Consider the following 14329-nt stretch of genomic DNA (forward strand, 5'->3'; position numbering starts at 1 on the left):
TCAAGTCTGAGTTGGGAATGCTTCCATCAATGTGTTTTCTTCATTTTGGCATATCTATAATCCATATCTAAACATCCAAAAAGCAGCAGGCAGAAAATGAATGGGGCCCGAATGCAGACACACACAGGAAGTAGTGGGTATGATTGAAGGTTGTTTTAATTTAGAAAACGTACACAGGAGGTGAAGGCTGGCGAGTCTAAAAGCAATCAGAGGATACACAACTGAAAGAAAAAGCCAACAAAATAGAAATCCAAAAGTGAACAATAGAAAAGCCAAAATCCAGATATGAGACAAATAACACAGGACCAGGTTCACACACGCCACATGGCAGCCAATCAATCCACCAACAGATAGAAACAGGACTACAAATACATCAGTCCACCAACAGATAGAGACAGGACTACAAATACATCAGTCCACCAACAGATAGAGACAGGACTACAAATACATCAGTCCACCAACAGATCGAGACAGGACTACAAATACCCAGCCCTCTGTTCGATGAGTCAGTCTGCAGAGTAAAATGGAGAGAGAAGTTAGGTGTGTGAAGGAGTGGTTCCCCACAGAGAGCTTGTTTTACCTTCTCAAACAACAACTGGCACTGCTCCGTCCACTGGACCGGATCTGAGGCACCTTTCCGGTCAGCTCTGCGAAGTTCGGGATGAATCGTCTGTAATAGCCCGCCAGCCCCTCACCCCTTTTTTAGTCTTAAGCCGCGGGCAGGCTGCGATAGTGGCGGTTTTGTCTACCTGAGGGTGCACCTGCCCGCCGCCCAAGTGGTACCCCAGATACCGTACCTCCCTCCGTCCAACTGACACTTCCCTGGGTTGGCGGTGAGCCCCACCTGCCTCAGGGACTCGAGCACCACGCCCACCCGCTGCACATGCTCCGCCCTGTGTGACTCTTCTATTACCCACATCTCCAGCATGGCCGCTAATTCCCTCTGAACCACTTTTTCTCTTGTGTTCAGGTAACCTGTAGGGCCGTAACCGCACCATCACGCCCGGAGGAGTCTCAATCTGGTGCGCTATGAGGTTTGTGAGTCCTGGCAGGAGAGAGAACACGTCAGCAAACTGCTCTTGCAACTGGGCAATGTCTGTTCTCTGGGTCCGGAGAGATGGTCTTTAAAAAGGAGCGAGGCCAGATTGGTAGACTTTGGGACCTCAGGCCCCAGCTCCTCTCTCTCAGATACCGCGGACACCAGACTGCGCCTCTCTCCATGCTTTTAGGAGGTTGAGGTGGTAAATCTGTGTCGCTCCGCCCCTGTCAGAATGCACCACCTCATAGTCGACATACCCCACTCGCCGTGTGACCACAAAGGGCCCTTGCCACTTGGCGAGGAGTTTAGAGCTGGAAGGAGGAAGCAATACAAGTACCTTTTCTCCCGGTGTGAATTGTCTCAGCCTGGCTCCTCTGTTGTACAGCCGTTGTTGACGCTCCTGGGCCTGGAGCAAATTCTCACGTGACAGCCGACCCAGCGTGTGGAGCTTTGCTCGCAGGTCCAGGCCGTATTGGATCTCACTTTTACTGGTGCTCGGCCCCTCCTCCCAGTTTTCCTTAATGAGGTCGAGCACCCCCCCGCGGAGTCCTGCCGAACAATAGTTCAAAGGGAGAAAATCCTGTGGAGGCCTGGGGGACCTCCCTCACTGCAAACAGAGAATCAAGCCATTTATCCCAATTACGTTCATCGTCATTAATAAATTTACGGATCATGGACTTTAAAGTCTTATTCAGATGCTCCACCAGACCATCGGTCTGTGGGTGGTACACACTGGTCCGAATAGACTTAATGCCCAGTAACCCGTAAAATTCTCTCAGTGTTCTTGACATGAACTGGGTGCACTGGTCTGTCAGAATCTCTTTCGGGATTCCGACTCGGGAGATGACCTGAAACAGCGCATGCGCGACACTCTTTGCAGAAATGTTGCGCAACGGCACTGCCTCCGGATATCGTGTTGCGTAATCCCAAAGGACTAACACAAAGCGATATCCTCGTGTACTCTGGTGAAATGGCCCGATGAGGTCCATAGCGATTCGCTCGAACGTTACATCCATTAATGGCAGAGGACGCAAAGGCGCCCTCGGAATGGTCGGGTGGTTTACCATTTTTAAACTCCGGGCAGGACACACACCAACGGCGCACATCCGCCCAGATGCCCGGCCAATAAAATCGGGTCATTACCCGGTCCAGTGTTTTTTCATACCCCATGTGACCAGCCATCGGGTTATAGTGAGCCACCTGGAAAATCATTTCCAGGCGGCTCTTCGGCACCAGCAACTGGGTGCTTTCCTCTCCTGTCTGAGCGTCACGGCTCACTCTGTACATCGCATCCATCCATTTTCAAAACCGCTTATCCTCATTAGGGTCGCGGGGGCGCTGGAGCCTATCCCAGCTGACATAGGGCGAAGGCAGGGGACACCCTGGACAGGCCGCCAGTCCATCGAGGGCACATGTAGGGACATACAACCATTCACTCTCACATTCACACCTATGGGCAATTTAGAGATCAATTAACCTGCAGCATGTCTTTGGACTGTGGGAGGAAGCCGGAGAGCCCGGAGAGAACCCACCACTCTGTACAGTCTGCCCCTAATCAATGAAAAATGCGGATATGTGCTGCGTCAGGGTGCACCAGCCGACCATCAATTCGTATCACTTGGTCAAAGGCTGAGCGTAGAATATCGTCCCGAGACTGCTCGAGTGGAAAATCTTCCATGGAGTGAAACTCGGGAGACGGTGGAGTCTCCATGGGAGGCTCCGGCGGTTCCCCTTCCCCGTCTGCAGTGTCGGACAATCTCGCGTCACCGCTGAGCACAGCACGGATATCGCATGTCCCTGTCGGCCGTGAACGCACCCCCGCAGCCTGTCCCATAAATTTATAAAACCCCGGCCAATCTGTTCCCAAGATCAGGGGGTGCGTAAGGCTAGAGCTAACCTTTACACTATGCTTTTTCCCCGTGTCTAATTTCCACTGATACCATAGGATACTCGTGGACATCCCCATGCACACACGTTATTTTCACCCACAATGCCTCCATCAATGCCTCGGGCCGAACCAGGCTCTGGTGGATCATAGACTGCGTACAGCCCGAATCCACCATCGCCTGATGTGCACCCCTCTGGATTCTTACCGGAACGTGGTACGTCGCTCCTGGACCTGGGGTCGGACCGCCAACTCCACCGCTGGCCAGCCGCATGCCTCCGCCACCGCCTCAAATGTCTCCAAAAACGACTGGATATCGTCCGCTGCCGTCATCTTATGCAGGGCCACCCCCATAAAGGAGGAAGGGTCCGGCATCGCCACAGCTGTCCCAGAGGCGAGCTGTTCTATGGCGTGAGTCTGCCTCTCTGCCTGGGCCAGGAGCGCCCCCAGGATCTGCCAGTTCGCCTCTGCCTGGTCCCGCTGCATCGCTGCCACTCCCGCCGCAATAGCTTGCTGGGTCGGCAGATCTGGGTGCGTTTCTACACTCTCCATGGGTGCTTTTTAAAAAAAATTTTATTAAAGGTGGCCCCACGTTGGGCTCCAGTGTAACACGTCACATGCAGGTTTCTCCCCCCCAGCACCAAAGGATGAGCATACACACGGATATGTTCAGGAATATTCTTTATTGTCCAGACTGTGTCTCTGCTCCCCTCTCTCGTGCCTCCAACTGTATGCCCCATATATAGGGCAGAGTCACTCAGGCCTTGATTCCCTGCAGCTGAGGCCAATTCCCAGCACCCGTTCCCTGAACCACTCCCCCACACCCCTCCGCAGCTGAGCCTAACCACGCCCCAGTGTTTAATGCACAAGACAATTTTGAGATTTGGATTTTAGTCTATTTTGATTCCATAATGTGTCTTATTTGAGACTAATGGAAAGAAAACATCCAATAAATTCATTTAGGTGTTTATTTTACTACTGTCTATTTATATCTGTAGATTTTTCCTAGATAGGTCACCATCAAATAATGCCTCATTTGCATATTCAAACAAAACCTTTAAGAAATCTTGTAATATAAAAGAGGGTTGGCGGTTCAAACCCCGCCCTAGTCCATGTGTCCTTGAGCAAGACACTTAACCCTGTAGCAGTTCTACAGTGTGTTAATGTAATATGGTTGTAAGTCGCTTTGGATAAAAACATCAGCTAAATGTAATGTAATGTTTTCAAAATGTTTGTTTGTTTTCAGACTTCAGCAGCTCTCACGTCCACTTTCATTCCTCTCTATATTCTGAAGCTTTGTGCTGTGGGGTTTGTTCACATATCATGCATGGCTTAACTTATACAACATTTTATTTCTTAAAATATGGTGAATTCTTTAAAGAAGAAAATTATGGTATTTCTTTATTCATATAGTGACAAAAATAATTTCCCTCTGTAACAACCTTAAATCTTAATGTGTCAACAAAATTATTTATTTTTTTAACCTGGCTTCATCTAATATTCACATTTCTGTCCTGGGAATATTTTCAAAACTACCACATATTTGATTAGATTATTTCACATTTGCATATATTAACATAACATTACAAAAAACAATTGCCATAATGTAAGTAATCAACTGGGTTTCATTGTGCTATCTATTGGTGACATTGTTTACTATATTCAGCCTATAACCCACTGCAGAGACCACGGGCAAAAATATTGCATTGCTTCCCCAAAAATGATTTAAGTGGTAAACCACCACAATCCAATTCTTAAAAGATAAACATTAAAAAGAGACACTGGAAAGAAGTAGAAGGCGTATTATACCAGGTATAGATCTCAGAACTGAGGGAGAAAAATAGGATAATAAGTGGAGAGCCTGTGAACACACCTGTCTGAGTGTTAGGTTGAGGGAGTGCATAAACCACACAGGGTGTGCTTATATTTATATTAGTTTGTTACAGTATGTTTTGATGTGTTCTTGTAAACTTAAAGAGACATGTTCTCTGTTGTGTATCCAGCTCTCTGTGGACAGTTATGATTGCAGCAGCAATGCCTCAGGGGAGGACACATTGTGTGGACACTATCCATCCATTATCACCCGCTTATCCGGGGTCGGGTCGCGGTGGCAGCAGGTTCAGCAGGCCGACCCAGGCTTCCCTCTCACCCGCAGCACTTTCCAGCTCATTCTGGGGGATCCCGAGGCGTTCCAAGGCCAGCCGGGAGATATAATCCCTCCAGCGTGTCCTCGGTCTTCCCCGGGGCCTCCTACCAGTTGGACGTGCCCGGAAAACCTCTAATGGGAGGCGTCCAGGAGGCATCCTAACTAGATGCCCGAACCACCTCAGCTGACTCCTTTCGACACGAAGGAGCAGCGACTCGACTCCAAGCTCCCCCCTGATGTCCGAGCTCCTTACCCTATTTCTAAGGCTGAGCCCGGCCACCCTACGGAGGAAGCTCATTTCGGCCGCTTGTATCCGAGATCTCGTTCTTTCGGTCACGACCCAGAGTTCGTGACCATAGGTGAGGGTTGGAACGTAGACCGACCAGTAAATGGAGAGCTTTGCCTTCCGGCTCAGCTCCCTCTTCACTAAGACGGACCGGTACAGCGCCTGTTTTACTGCTGCAGCCGCACCGATCCGCCTATCGATCTCCCGCTCCACCTTACCCTCACTCGTGAACAAGACCCCGAGATACTTGAACTCCTTCGCTTGGGGTAGGCAGTTTGCCCCCACCTGGAGGGAGCAATCCGCCGGTTTCCGGCAGAGCACCATGGCCTCAGATTTGGAGGTGCTAACTCTCATCCCTGCCGCTTCGCACTCGGCTGCAAAACGCCCCAGTGAATGCTGGAGGTCACGGTCCGAGGAGGCAAACAGGACCACATCATCCGCAAACAGCAGAGAGGCGATCCCGAGACTCCCGAACCAGATCCTCTCCGCCCCCTGGCTGCGCCTAGATATCCTGTCCATGAAGGTCACGAACAGGACCGGTGATAAAGGGCAGCCCTGGCGGAGGCCAACACCCACCGGGAACGTGTCTGACTTACTACCGAGGAGACGAACACAGCTCCTACTGCAGGCATACAGAGACCGGATGGCCCGTGCCAACGGGTCCGGCACCCCATACTCCCGCAGCACCCCCCCACAAAAACCCCCGAGGGACCCGGTCGAAAGCCTTCTCCAGGTCTACAAAGCACATGTAAACTGGTTGGGCAAACTCCCAGGACCCCTCCAGTAATCTTGCGAGGGTAAAGAGCTGGTCCACTGTTCCACGACCGGGACGGAATCCGCACTGTTCGTCCTGAATCTGAGGTTCGACAAGCGGTCGGAGCCTCCTCTCCAGCACCCTGGCATAAGCTTTTCCCGGGAGGCTGAGCAGTGTGATACCACGATAGTTCGAGCACACTCTCCGGTCCCCCTTCTTGAAGATGGGAACCACCACCCCGGTCTGCCAGTCCATGGGCACTGTTCCCGACCCCCATGCGACACTGAAAAGGCGTGTCAACCAAGACAGCCCAACAATGTCCAGCGCTTTCAGCATCTCAGGGCGGATCTCATCCACCCCTGGCGCCTTGCCACCAAGGAGCTTTTTGACTACCTTAGCGACCTCTGCCAGGGATATGGGTGAATCCACCCCAAAGTCTTCCGGCGCTGCCCCCTCTCCGGGGGACATGTTGCCGGGTTTAGGAGTTCCTCAAAGTGCTCTTTCCACCGCCCGACGATGTCCCCAGTCCGGGTCAGCAGTTCCCCCCCCCTGCTGAGAACAGCCTGGGGTAGACCCTGCTTTCCCTTCCTGAGCCGTCGGATGGTTTGCCAGAACTTCTTTGAGGCCAACCGAAAGTCCTTCTCCATGGCCTCCCCGAACTCCTCCCATGCCCGAGTTTTAGCCTCCGCGACCATCGTCGCTGCAGCCCTTTTGGCCCGCCGGTACCCGTCAGCTGCTTCAGGAGACCCCTGGGCCAGCCAGGCCCGAAAGGCCTCCTTCTTCAGTTTGACGGCTACCCTCACCCCCGGTGTCCACCACCGGGTTCTAGGGTTGCCGCCACGACAGGCACCGATGACCTTCCGGCCACAGCCCCGAGCAGCCGCGTCCACAATAGAGGCTTTGAACAAGGTCCACTCGGATTCCATGTCCCCAGCCTCCCTCGGGATTTGTGAGAAGTTCTTCCGGAGGTGGGAGTTGAAGACCTCCCGGACAGGATCCTCTGCCAGACGTTCCCAGTTCACCCTCACTACACGTTTGGGCTTGCCAGGTCTCTCTAGCCGAGTCCCCCGCCATCTGATCCAACTCACCACCAGGTGGTGATCAGTTGACAGCTCTGCTCCTCTCTTCACCCGAGTGTCCAAGACATACGGCCGCAGATCAGATGATACGATTACAAAGTCGATCATTGATCTCCGGCCTAAGGTGTTCTGGTACCAGGTACACTTATGAGCCACCTTATGTTCGAACATGGTGTTCGTTATGGACAAACTGTGGCTAGCACAGAAGTCCAACAACAAAACACCATTCGGGTTCAGATCGGGCAAGCCGTTCCTCCCAATCACGCCCCGCCAGGTTTCTCTGTCATTGCCCACGTGAGCGTTGAAGTCTCCCAGGAGAACTATGGAGTCGGCAGGCTTTCCAGGACCCCTCCCACCGACTCCAAGAAGGCCGGATACTCCGAAATGCTGTTCGGTGCATAAGCACAAACAACAGTCAGAGCCTTACTCCCCGCAACCCGTAGGCGCAGGGAGGCGACCCTCTCGTTCCCCGGGGAAAACTCCAACACAGCGGCGCTCAGCCGGGGGCTCGTGAGTATCCCCACTCCCGCCCGGCGCCTCTCACCCTGGGCAACTCCAGAAAAGGACAAAGTCCAACCCTTCTCCAGGAGCTTGGTTCCAGAGCCCATGCTGTGCGTGGAGGTGAGCCCAACTATATCTAGCTGGTACCGCTCCACCTCCTGCACCAGCTCCGGCTCTTTCCCCGCTAGTGAGGTGACGTTCCACGTCCCTAGAGCTAGTCTATGCTGCCGGCGATCGGCCCGCCCAGGTCTCCCGCCTGGCCCGCCGCCCGGTCTACATAGCACCCGACCCCGATAATTCACCCTGCGGGTGGTGGGTCGACAGGGTGACAGCTGCTCCATGTTGTTCTTTCGGGCTGAGCCCGACCGGGCCCCATGGGCGAAAGCCCGGCCACCAGACGCTCGCCGACGAGCTCCCCTCCTGGGTCTGGCTCCGGGAGGGTGCCCCGGTTTCCCTTGTCCGGGCAAGGTGGCTACAATCCGTGGGCTGCTATTCATCAGGGTTTATTGAACCGCTCTTAGTCTGGGCTCTCCCCCGAGACCTGTTTGCCTTGGGAGACCCTACCAGGGGCTGACGCCCCGGACAACATAGCTCCCAGGATCACTGAGCCACTCAAACTCCTCCACCACGTTAAGGTGGCGATTCATAGGAGGAGGTGTGGACACTATTCAATACAAAAAAAAAAAAAAAAATGACTGAAAAGGTACAAGCAGAATCATAAATGCTTATATATATTCCTACCCTAAATGAAATCAGATGATTAAAAAGATATAAAGAATAAAACATATATATATATATATATATATATATATATATATATATATATATATATATATATATATATATATATATATATATATATATATATATATATATATATATATTTCATTCACACTTGTAACCTTCAAAAATAGTTTTATAAACGATCCTTTTGAAAACCCAAATCGTGTGTATTGCCTGCGAACCTAGTAGTATCGGTGTTCCGTTAAATGCCTCTCCTGGACTGTCTGTTCCTCTGCTCCTGAGTCTTACCCTCCCACCCCCGGTTGTGACACTCTCTTTCCTGTTTCTCTCTCACTATCAAAATGAAGCTGTAATAGCAAGATTTGTGATTTGCAGGAATAAATGTTAAAAAAGTTTTTTTTTTTAAATGTACAGAAAAGTAAAACTAATTATGAAAATAAATAAGGCACTAAACAAACTTGTTGTGCCACCCTGGAAGTAGAGGGAACTTGGACAACTGTCTTCAGTGTTCCTAAAATCCTGGCTACACTCTTTCTTTCTTAGGAGCAGCTTCTCATCGGTTCGAGAAAGGATATCGTGGGCTGCAGTGTTATGTTTAGCTGCTGCAGACATTGATCTGGGGAGGAATAGAAACCTCTAAAATGAAGCAGTGTCACCTCTGCTGCAGCAGACCTCAGTCCATCTCCACTCTCAATAAATACCATCTGCCCTGCCAGTACAAATGGCCATTAAGCAGTGAAACTACAGTTTAGCTGCTTCCCTGCCAGCATCCATTTTGTCAGCCTGAGCACAATCCACGAGGCTCGCTGAGTGCATCAAAACATAATTAAACACTTTTTCCAGGGTGATGATGCAAGCAGTAATTAATTGCCTGTGCATTCAGTAATGTTCATTAATGTGACTACCACAATAATAATGCTTTCTACCAAACTCTCATCTCTCATTATCTTGCTTGGCAAAGTTTCCTGTTTTATAATATCTGGTTGTTGGGAATAACTGGCATATCAATAAGACCCAAATTCCCCAATGAAGTGAACAATATCTACAACACTAGTGTGTGTATGGTGGACAGCATGTTGACCTCCATGGTATCAGGATATCAACATTCAATTCTATTCAGTTTATTTTGTAAAGCCCAATATCACAAATTACAAACTCCCTGACCTTTGACCTCACATCGGATCAGGAAAAACTTCCCAAAAAACGGAAAAAAACCTTTCAGGGGAAAAAAGGAAGAAACCTTCTGAAGAGCAACAGAGGAGGATCCCTCTCCCCGGATGGACAGAAGCAATAGATGTCATGTGTACAGATGAACGGCATTACAAAAAGTTACATAAACACATTCAATGAATATTCATGTATGAACAATGAGTAATAGGCATGGACCACGATCCAGACCTCCACAATCCATGAAACAGAAGGAGGTAGAGAGGACTGGGGGCGTGGCAGGGTGCATCAGCAGGTCCATGGCAGGAGGCCACAGAGGCAGTAGGCCGGCCCTTGAGGCAGGAGGCACAAAGAATGTAGGACCATTGGGAAGGAGGCCAGGCCAGGCCAGGCTGGATGCAGGAAGCAGGGACAAGGGGTCAGGACCCAGGACCAGCTTCAGTCACAGCCAGGTCCAATGGACCCTATGAGACTAGAAGGCACAAAGTCTCAGGGGAAGAAGCAGAGTTAATAAGGTGCAATGGAGAGATGTACATTCATCCATAAGGAGAGGGAGAAGAGGAGATAGGTGCTCAGTGTATTCTAAAACATCCCCCAGCAGCCTATAAGCCTATAGCAGCATATCAAGGGGCTGGACCAGGGCAAACCTGATTCAGCCCTAACTATAAGCACTATCAAACAGGAAAGTCTTAAGTCTATTCTTGAATGAGGTGACTGTGTCTGTCTCCTGGACTGAACGTGGAAGCTGGTTCCATAAAAGATGAGCTTGATAACTGAAGGTTCTGGCTCCCATCATACTTTTTAAGAATCTAGGGACCACGAGTAGCCCCACATTTAGTGAGCGCAGCTCTCTAGTGGGGCAATATGGTACTACAAACTCCTTAAGATATGATGGTGCATCACCAATCAAGGCTTTGTAGGTGAGGAGAAGAATTTAAAATGTGATTCTTGATTTTACAGGGAGCCAGTGCAGAGCAGCTAATACAGGAGTCAAGTGATCTCTTTTCTTAGTTTTTGTGAGTACACGAGCTGCAGCATTCTGGATCAACTGGAGGGATTTAAGAGACTTATTAGAGCAGCCTGATAATAAGGAGTTGCAGTAATCTAGTCTGGAAGTAACAAACACATGAACCAGCTTTTCTGCATCTTTTTGAGACAAGATGTGCCTGATTTTTTAAATGTTACGTAGATGAAAAAATGCAGTCCTTGAGATTTGCTTCACGTGGGAGTTAAAGGACAAGTCTCGGTCAAAGATAACTAGAGATTCTTTACAGTGGTGTTGGATGCCAGGGCAATGCCATCTACAGAAACCACATCACCAGATAATTGATCTCTGAGGTGTTCAGGGCCCAGTAAAATAACTTCAGTTTTGTCTGAGTTTAACATCAGGAAGTTGCAGGTCATCCATGTTTTTATGTCTTTAAGACATTCTTGAATTTTAGCGAGCTGGTTGGTCTCCTCTGGTTTGATTGATAAATATAATTGAGTATCATCTGCATAACAATGAAAGTTTATTGAGTGTTGCCTGATAATGTTGCCCAAAGGAAGCTTATATAAAAGGTGAATAAAATTGGTCCAAGGACAGAACCTTGTGGAACTCCGTGATTAACGTTGGTGGTCATTGAGGCTTCATCGTTTACAAACACAAACTGAGATTGATCTGATGAATAGCATTTAAACCAACTTAGTGCGGTACCTGAAATGCCAATCGACTGATCCAGTCTCTGTAATAGGATGTCATGATCAATGGTGTCGAATGCAGCACTAAGGTCTAATAATACCAGTACAGAGATGAGTCCTTTATCAGCACTAAGGTCTAACAAAACAAGTACAGAGATGAGTCCTTTATCAGCACTAAGTTCTAACAAGACCAGTACAGAGATGAGTCCTTTATCAGCACTTAGGTCTAACAAGACCAGTACAGAGATGAGTCCTTTATTAGCACTTAGGTCTAACAAGACCAGTACAGAGATGAGTCCCCTATCTGATGCAATTAGGAGGTCATTTGTAATTTTCACCAGTGCTGTATCTGTGCTGTGGTGTTTTTTAAATCCTGACTGAAATGGCCTGTTAGCAAAGACACATTAACAATATCCAACAGAGAGGTGCCAATTAAAGGCAATACATCTTTAAGCAGCCTCGTTGGGATGGGGTCTAAGAGACAGGTAGACGGTTTAGAAATAGAAACCGTTGAAGACAATTGGTCTAGGTTAATGGGAGAAAAGCTATCCAAATATACAGGGCATACAGCCGTTTCCAAGGCCACTCCTCTTGATGACAGATCGGCAGTAGTTGAGGGCAAGAGATCATCAATCTTGCCTTTAATAGTTAAAATCTTTTCATTGAAGAAGTTCATGAAGTCATTACTACTGAGGTCTATAGGAATACACGGCTCCACAGAGCTGTGACTCTCTGTCAGCCTGGCTACAGTGCTAAAGAGAACCCTGGGGTTGTTCTTATTTTTCTCTATTACTGATGAGTAATAGGCTGCTCTGGCATTACGGAGAGCTTTTTTATATGTTTTAAGGCTGTCTCTCCAAACTAAGCGTGATTCTTCCAGATTGTTGGAATGCCATATACTTTCGAGCTTTCGTGAAGTTTGCTTTAGGTCGCGGGTCTGAGGGTTCTACCAGGGAGCAAACCTCCTTTGATCCCTGGTATAAACATACATTTTGTTCATCTGAATTTACCTGAACTGCTTAATTTGAGCTTCACTGTTACTTTTGTAGTTATTGTTGTTGTCGCTCAGTTCCTGTTACCGTCAGCAACCTCCAAGCCAAGGGAATAAATCAAGAGAAGTAGAGTCATTTATATAGACTTCTATACAACCAGAGGAGTCGCCCCCTGTAGGTTGACATGTTAGTGGAACAAAGAACTTAATGGGTCAAATTAAGTTATTAGGGCACCTTCATTATGACTGTATTTCACAACATATTCCTACCACCTGCTTTACTACCTCCCTCAAACAACTATCACTACCTAGTATGCTCAAAGTGAGTTCTGGTGTTCATCATAGGAGTTAGCCTTGGGCTGGTTGAGAAGCAGAACTGCATTTTTCCCACATAGATATATGGCTATTTTTAACAATAATAAATGTAACTGCGACACCACACACATCCAGTTCTACAAACATCTCTAGCCTACAGGGAGTGTTTGATACTCAAAGTTTTTTTGTTACCTTGCACAGCAACTGGATTCCTGCAATATCACAAGTTCACAAAAAAATTAATCCTGTAAGGCTTCAAGTAATGCGTTTGTGTCCAAACAAATCAACCTTGTGTGAGGAGCTACTGGCTGCTATATGTGAGGTTTATGGGTGTTTATGACCATGGCCATACGCTGGGTTTTAGAAATACAGAGGTCCAACAATGAAAAATGTTTGATTTCCCTAATCCAAATATCTGCATTTTAAGATGTTTTGAGATTAAAATGTTGAACTATAGCTTTAAAATCATGTTAGTGGAAAGAAGCATGAATGATCTGTCAAGCAGTAATATATGAGAATCATGTTGTTGCAATAAATGACCCACACTTCTATCAAAAATACAGAAAAGTGTTAATTTGTGTTATTTATAGTTCTCCCCTACTCTCTGTATACACTCTGTCGCCTTTTCTGTGACTCCTCACTTGTCTTCCATGCAAGCTTGTTAAAAAAATTAAATAATATTTTTATATATATATATATATATATATATATATATATTATTTATAAGAAGAAAAAAGAAAAACATTGTGTCTATGCAAAAGGGAAAAGCAGAAGCACAGGTGTTCAAGCTGGCCACCTGGGCCCCATTATATACACCTTCTTTATTTCATCTCTGTGTTTGAGTTTGCATCATTGTATTCTACAATGTAGCAAAATGTGTTTTTGAAATAATGTATTTACACAATAATGCTATATTTCTACACTACAATTATGTTAGATGTGTATGAGATGTTGTACTGTGTAAACCAAATAACATTTACAGTATGACATCAAATAGTTTGGATAGGACAGCACAGGGATATAATGCTGATCTTATCCCGGGCACCATGGCCATTCCTCTTCTTCATCTCTCATCCTCCTCTCAATCTTCTCATCTTGTCCCGTAACTGTTCTCTTTCCAAAGCTGAGCTTTTATTGACTTTTCATTTGAGTCTCTCAGTGTAGAAGAACACATGTTGGCTGTATCGGGTCCAAAGTGAAACTAACTGCCTTAGCAAGCGATCCCATTAGTTAATACTTGAATCACGCTTCACATAGATATCGCTGCCTGTTTAGTTTCCTCAAGTTATTGAAATAATAAAAGAAGCACCATGTTGAGGAAAGAGTTTTAAGTAGTGACTTAACTACTTGGTTGGGGTTCAGAAAAAAGATTGTGAAATACTTGGTTAGGTTTAGGGAACAAAACTATTTGGTTAGGTTCCTTAAAAGACCCTGAAATATTATTTAGGTAGGAAAAGAATGTCTTTTGGGTTAAAAATACAAAGGAAGTGGAGTTAATGACGTGTGTTGACTTGTCTCACATGGAGAACAAATTCCAGTGTCCTGGCTGGAAGATTAGTGTTTGCTGGACCATTCCACGTCCCCTTCCACCCTGTGTGGGCTTTTTGCAGACTTTATACTCCCTCATTCATAATTTTGCAGTATATCTATGAATTACATTGCATTTTTTTTGGAGTATAGCTACGAATTCTGGATGAGAACAGCCTGACACAAGGCATAATGGCAATCAGGTGAACAGGTTA

The sequence above is a fragment of the Cyclopterus lumpus genome, chromosome 20, assembly GCF_009769545.1.
Source record: "Cyclopterus lumpus isolate fCycLum1 chromosome 20, fCycLum1.pri, whole genome shotgun sequence".
NCBI lineage: Eukaryota > Metazoa > Chordata > Actinopteri > Perciformes > Cyclopteridae > Cyclopterus > Cyclopterus lumpus.